Source organism: Mus caroli, unplaced genomic scaffold (assembly GCF_978045245.1).
Source record: "Mus caroli unplaced genomic scaffold, Mus_caroli_1 scaffold_2, whole genome shotgun sequence".
NCBI classification, from domain to species: domain Eukaryota; kingdom Metazoa; phylum Chordata; class Mammalia; order Rodentia; family Muridae; genus Mus; species Mus caroli.
The window spans coordinates 129,641,348-129,648,971 of NW_028227257.1; the positions used below are offsets into that span (position 1 = coordinate 129,641,348).

General features: G+C 44.4%; 1 pseudogene; it reads left to right on the forward strand.

The window, feature by feature from the left end:
* The first annotated feature begins 3,265 nt into the window (after nucleotides 1–3,265).
* LOC110289485 (adenylate kinase 2, mitochondrial pseudogene) lies at nucleotides 3,266–4,188 on the forward strand (annotated as a pseudogene).
* Nucleotides 4,189–7,624: the final 3,436 nt, after the last annotated feature.

Genomic DNA, 7,624 nt, shown 5'->3' on the forward strand with positions numbered 1-7,624 from the left:
CTTGTGCCAGTAGATCTGACAAACCTTTTTAAAATGCAGCAATTGGGGCCCAAAAGATGGCTGATGACTTCAATTTGCCCCCAGGACCTGTGTGTTGGATGGAGCCAAGCAAATGTAAAACAAAACAAAACAAACAAACAGAAAGCCCCAGTAAATCAGTGTTTGTCAGACTTTAATGACCTTGAACATTGTCATATCCCGTCTTTAACACTTCTGTGTATTTCATGCATTGCCTCTTCTTCCAAGTGGAAGGACTAGGAGTCTAGTCTCAACTCACAACCTGGACAATATGCAAAAATGAACTGGAAACATCCTGTAGGCTTAGAAAACAGTGCATTTAGAAAAATGTAATCAAAGGAAGGAAAATGGTACCGCTATGCTGCTGTTTCTGTTCTGTCCTTTTCTGCTGTCGTTACCACGCACTCAGCGACCACAGTGCAGTCTCCCCTTGCTGGCCGAGAGCAAGCTCTGCTGGAGTCAAACCGATGGTGTCCAAAGAAGACTCCTCCTAATCCACCCACCTTCATGCCTGCCCCTCTACAGAGTTCATCCAGCTCTGGGCCAGGAAACATCACTGACCCAATCTAACGACTTATGAAGACAGCAGCTTTAATACATCTACTGAATACATAGAACTCTTTTTTTTTTTTTTTTTTTTTTTTAGGAAGAATAGTAATTTTTTTTTTATTACATATTTTCCTCAATTACATTTCCAATACTATCCCAAAAGTCCCCCATAGCGCCTCCCACTTCCCTACCCACCCATTCCCATTCTTTTGGCCCTGGCATTCCCCTATATTGGGGCATATAAAGTTTGCAAGTCCAATGGGCCTCTCTTTCCATTGATGGCCGACTAGGCCATCTTTCGATACATATGCAGCTAGAGACAAGAGCTCCAGGGTTCTGGTTAGTACATTATGTTGTTCCAACAATAGGGTTGCAGATCCCTTTAGCTCCTTGGGTACTTTCTCTAGCTTCTCCATTGGGAGCCCTGTGATACATCCAATAGCTGACTGTGAACATCCACTCCTGTGTTTGCTAGGCCCCGGCATCATCTCACAAGAGACAGCTATATTTGGGTCCTTTCAGCAAAATCTTGCTAGTGTATGCAATGGTGTCAGCGTTTAGAAGCTGATTATGGGACGGATCCCTGGATACAGCAGTCTCTAAATGGTCCATCCTTTCATCACAGCTACGAACTTTGTCTCTGTAACTCCTTCCCTGGGTGTTTTGTTCCCAATTCTAAGAAGGTGCACAGTGTCCACACTTTGGTCTTCATTCTTCTTGAGTTTCATGCGTTTATCAAATTGTATCTTATATCTTGGGTATCCTAAGTTTTGGGCTAATATCCACTTATCAATGAATACATATTGTGTGAGTTCTTTTGTGATTGTGTTACTTCACTCAAGATGATGCCCTCCAGGTCCATCCATTTGGCTAGGAATTTCATAAATTCATTCTTTTTAATAGCTGAGTAGTACTCCATTGTGTAAATGTACCATAATTTCTGTATCCATTCCTCTGTTGAGGGACATCTGGGTTCTTTCCAGCTTCTGGCTATTATAAATAGGGCTGCTATGAACATAGTGGAGCATGTGTCCTTTTTACCGGTTGGGACATCTTCTGGATATATGCCCAGGAGAGGTATTGCTGGATCCTCCGGTAGTACTATGTCCAATTTTCTGAGGAACCGCCAGACTGATTTCCAGAGTGGTTGTACAAGCTTGCAATCCCACCAACAATGGAGGAGTGTTCCTCTTTCTCCACATCCTCGCCAGCATCTGCTGTCACCTGAATTTTTGATCTTAGCCATTCTGACTGGTGTGAGGTGGAATCTCAGGGTTGTTTTGATTTGCATTTCCCTGATGATTAAGGACTCTTATAGAAACAGCACTTGCTGGGTTTCCCTTCAAGGTTGCTGCCTGTTCCCTAGTTCTGAGTTCTGAGCACAGAGCAGCTTTCGAGAGCACCTGCATGTTTTTCTTTGTTGGCTCATGGTATTGTTTCTCTGAGAAGTAGTTCACTTCTCTGCCCCAAATACATAGAGCTAGTGCAACAAGTTCTTTGTCAAATTTGTTATCAACAAAAAACAAAAACCTGGAGTGGGGGGAAATGCGTGGGCAAGTCAAAGTTAAGTACCCAGACCCCATTTTCGACATTTATTTGCTTGTATGAAAGCGAGTTGCTGTTTACAGGCTGTCCCAGTCGGCTGCCTTTTGTTTTCTCACTCGGAGGCTAGAAATGGTCAGATAATAGCTATGGGATATATCACGTATCTAATAGTTTTTAATGTAACAGTTGTTTCGGTTGCATTAAGCAAGCACAGATTTCAATTAAGTTTTTACATACCATAACTAGTTAAGTAGTTTGGCATAAGGGACAAGGATTTCCAAAGGGGATTTCCCCCACCCCACCCCCAGAAACTTAATATTATATTTCTCCTGAAGTCTTGAGTTAAAATATCAAATACCACTTGGCCACTCACAGGGCCAACAATAACACACTCAGCGTATCTCTGGACATTGGCAGTGAAGCTCCAGCAGTGTTGAGAGGTGATCTGATCTGTTCACAATAAAGACTTTGCTTTCCTCTGGATATACCTAAAACATCCAAAAAGATATTTCTCTAGAACTTACTGCATGCATTTCTCAAAGAGAGCAATCAAAAACAAAACAAAATAAAATAACCAAGAACAACAACAACAACAAAAAAAAACAACCACACAAGAAAAAAATATTTTCTCCTGAAAGTCGTTCTCAAATATATTCTTCATATTCTGTTTACCAACTAATACAAAGTATAGTTGAATACTTGGCAAATTAAGTGGTCACCCAGTGTAATGATTCTGTAGTAATTTGCTGCCTGTTTGCTTTTTCTGGGAAATACTAAAGTAGAGAAAATGGCATCAAACAATTGAAAACTTTTAAAAAAGAGGCCGTTGCAAAGGATTATATGTGCCCTAAAATCCATAGACCAAAATGTATATGTTGTAGGACACTATAGAAGGAAAGAAATTCTTTCTCAACTGTGCTGTGAACAGAGAAAAGGATGATAGGTTGGCCAACCATTCAGATTCGCAGAGCAGTGTTTTCTGTTGGCTACAGAGAGGCCTAAGTCCACGTGGTAATTGTATTAGCATTACTGGGCACAAACAAGACCAGTTACTTCTACCCAGACTGGAGTATTCTTACCACACAGCCAGAAAACTGACCAATGCCCTTAGCTAGGACACATAGGCAAACTCTTAAGAAGATAATTAGGGGTGGCTGTTGGAGTGAGGCTTTGGTAGACATGGCTCCCAACGTGTTGGCTTCCGAACCGGAGGTTCCGAAGGGCATCCGGGCCGTGTTGCTGGGGCCGCCCGGGGCTGGCAAGGGGACGCAGGCACCCAAACTGGCTGAAAACTTTTGTGTCTGTCATTTGGCCACCGGGGACATGCTGAGAGCCATGGTAACTTCTGGCTCGGAGCTAGGAAAAAAGCTGAAGGCGACAATGGATGCAGGGAAACTGGTGAGTGACGAGATGGTTGTGGAGCTAATTGAGAAGAATTTGGAGACTCCTTCATGCAAAAATGGCTTTCTTCTAGATGGCTTCCCTCGGACTGTGAGGCAGCCTGAAATGCTTGATGACCTCATGGAGAAGAGGAAAGAGAAGCTCGATTCAGTCATTGAGTTCAGCATCCAGGACTCGCTGCTGATCCGGAGGATCACTGGGAGGCTGATTCACCCCAAGAGTGGCCGGTCCTACCATGAGGAGTTCAACCCTCCAAAGGAGCCCATGAAAGATGATATCACCGGGGAGCCCCTGATCCGCAGGTCAGATGACAACGAGAAAGCCTTGAAGACCCGCCTGGAGGCCTACCACACTCAGACCACTCCACTCGTGGAGTACTACAGGAAACGCGGCATTCACTGTGCCATCGATGCGTCCCAGACCCCTGATATCGTGTTTGCGAGCATCCTGGCAGCCTTCTCCAAAGCCACATCCTAGTAACAGAAGGCCAGGCGAGACAGCACCCCTGCTCATCTCCCCGCCGTGGGATCCCTGCTCTTAGGTGCTGGGCAGAGGGAAGAGGGTGGTCATGGGAAGGAAGGATGGATGGATGGATGGATGGTGAGGGAGGTGGGGAGGGGCTCCTCGAGAGAAGATTTGGAACAGTGGCAGTGTTATAATTAGTAAGTTTTTTTTTACACGTAGATGAGAATTTTTAAAGTATAAGCAAGGGAAAAGATTATTTTTTTTTAAAAAAAACTGTGATTGGAGTGCATTGGTGCCGATAAGGGACATGGTATTATTTTTAAGCAGTCAGCCTCTCCTTTTCTCTGGACCACAAAGCTAATGCTCTCTAAGAGACCTCAGCTTCTACATAAGAACCTCATGGATCCCCAGGCCCAGAGCACAGCAGTCAGGCTGGGCCTGTGCATCCCGTGCAGCGGAGGGGGCTGCCCACTCCATAAAGTGAGAAGCACAGCAGTCAGGCTGGGCCTGTGCATCCCGTGCAGAGGAGGGGGCTGCCCCGCTCCATAAAGTGAGAAGACTCACCTGCACGGATGGAAGAGACGGGGGTGTGAGGTGATGGGTGCTGCTCGGCAGACAAAGTTTCTCCTGGAATTGTGGGGAGCAAAGGGAAGCGGATCCCACACTTAGGACTTCAGAGTTGCTTACTCTAGTAACAAAGCCTTCAGCCACCCAGCACTCCCCTAGTCTTAAAACCTTGCCTTCATTCATCCACGGGACCCTTTTAGATAACTGAACAAGGCCTGGGAGTGTAGCTCAGTGGCGTGTGTGTGCCTGGCTCTGTAAAGCCCTGACTTCAGTCCTCTACAGGGAAGGGTTGAGGGGAAGCTAAAATGTCTTAAGCTAAGTCATCCAAGGATTGTCCTTCTCCCCCTCCCCTCCTGGGCCTGGGATTGCCCGACAACACTGTGATGTATTTCTCAATGAGGTGCCTTTCACAACTGACCAAATGCTGCCATGTTTGGCCCCTGAGTCAATAAAGTATGTTGAAAATTTGTAAAAAAAAAAAAAATAAATAAATAAAAACATTCCTTTCTGTAGGAACATATTCTTCCCCAAGAGCAGGTTTAGCCTATTGAATAGCATTTTTTTTAACAGAAAACAAAAAAAACACAAATGCTCCTCTGTTGTTAATGTGTGGAACTAGTACAGTGAGCATCCTCTCACAGACTACCCCACAAGAGACACCAATGAAGTCAACACTTCTCAGTATAGAAAAGTCTGTGTTTAGGCTGTGTCCCTTACTCTCCACAACTTGGAAGCTATTTGCTATCCATCGCCTTGTTAAGCTCTCAGAGAGCATGCCTATGAGTCATGTCCATATTTTCTGACATAATGTCTTTGAGGGCACCCTGCTCCCTTTCTTGTTTTGATGTCAAATTTCTCTCTGCTCCTGGGTTACACCTGCCCGTGACCTGTGCCTTCCCCACACGGGGCACTCGGGTTTCAAACACATCTGCTGGCGATCGAAGACAGACAGGTGACCTGTGTAAACAATTAGGATTAGGATTTATCACACTGTGGGCATATCTGTGTGAGCTATCTGTGGACACAGTAAAGTTGGAATGTGGCGCAGGGTGAGCTGCCGTGTGTTTCTAAGCAGTAACTTCTTAAAGTGTAGACCCACAATTTTCTAAGCAACCTTATTGTGCAATGTAAAGGAGTGAAATAATGATAACTCATTTCCTGTAAGGAAGAAAAAGAACTCAGAGATTGTCCAAGGTCAGACAGTATGTAGAGTGGGAAAGTCAGAATTAAAGTGGGGGTTCCTCATAGAACAGCACAGAGCTCTTGCTCTCTTACCTCTTATTTGCTTGCTCCCTTGCTCCCCCCCTCCACCTTCCCTTCTCTCTTTCTACATGGCCATGTTCGCTCTCTACTTCTCTAATTCTCTACAGTTCTCCCTCTCTCTGCCTTTCTACAATAAATGCCTTAAAACCAAAAAGAAAGAAAGAGAGAGAGAGAGAGAGAGAGAGAGAGAGAGAGAGAAAGAAAGAACACAGAACTGTTGTTTATCTATGCTGCCCCTAGATACAGAATCTACATCCACTCTTTATACTGTTATCAAATCATCTTTTATTGTCATAAAAAGGGATGCATTGGCTATGGAAGGAGGATGGCCCCTCCCCCCAATATGAAAGGGTTTGTCACAAGAAAAAGAAATAATGTTTCAGTTAAAACCATTTAGAACAACTGAATATTTGCACAATTAACAAAACCGTACAGATGTTCTTGCTGCTTATTTCCCCTTTCTTAACCTTCATGGTTTAGCAAGTAAGAAAGAGCCACGGGAAGACAAAGAAATACTAACAAGGAGAACCGCACAAGGAAGGCCATTAGGCCATAGCCGATGCCCTCAATGGGGTTTCACATCCACCCGTGATTCTGTGTCTCCGGGGAAACATTTCTTTGCATTCTCACATCTTTATGTTGTCTAGGGCTTAAGGTGTGTTTGTGTCCAATATTCTCAGTTAAGATGAGGCTTCATCCAGGAAGCCAAGCTACAGAAAAGTGCAGACCCAGATCCAGACCCAGGTCCAGAGTCATCTGTTTGCCTCCTTATTCATTCATACAATCATGCTATGATCTATGCCCTTCTGGGACTGGTTTCATGTGACCCTTCCCAGAAAAGTCCAGATTCTAAGACTGGTTACCCAACCCCTGCTCTTCCTGGTGTCTCCCTCTCCTAAGGCTTCCCTTCAGTGGGCCTCAGTCTGGCCCTCCTTCTGTTTCTCAAGCCTGCCAAACACTTTTGACCTTCCTGTTGTCTGTTCCTGCCTGCCACAGCCTGCTGTAAGGCCTGCTCATGGCTGATTTCTCTGCCTCTTCCTCCTCCTCCTCCTCCTCCTCCTCCTCCTCCTCCTCTCCCTCTCCCTCCTCCTCCTCCTCCTTCAGGAATCCATCTCCACGGAGACACACTGAGAAAGCACCACTAAACTTTGCTTTCTCACAGAATCCTGGTTTGCATTACAGAGCTCAGCACATTCAGTCTGATTTGTGTACTCTCTTCCTTATATTTTACTGAGCACTGTCTAAAATGTAGTCTCTGTGGGAGCAGAAAGAAAATTTCATGTTTATTGCCCTATTTGAGGCTCCTAGAACAGTGCCTGGCATATAGCAGGCACCTAATAAATAATTACTAAACTAAATGTTTAGGTGTTAAAAGTACATTCAAAAGACAAAAGAAAGAATTCATTTCCTAGAAATACTCAAAACTGGTGGCTTCAGGAAGTTGATTTTCTACTCAGTCACATGTCTATTATTACATTTCACTTAGCAGCTGGCAAATTTCTGGAGATTCAGGTCACCTGGTTTCTAAAAATATCTATCCACTATAATTCCAGAGCAATCCCTGGGGAAGTGACTATACTACTATTAGCAGGAGTAAACTCCTTTAAGCCTGGAGGCCTGCCAGATCATTGGTGGTGTCTTATTTGGTGCTCAGATATAGCTTCGATGATAAATTATCTGATGTCCAGTTCATTAACAAGTGAACTCAAAATAACTAATAATTAATTGTAGGTAAGGGGACTTTGGCCATATAAACTATATCAATCAGGAGTGTGGAAGGCCAAGTCATCTCTCTGGAAGGGGAAGTGTCATAGGT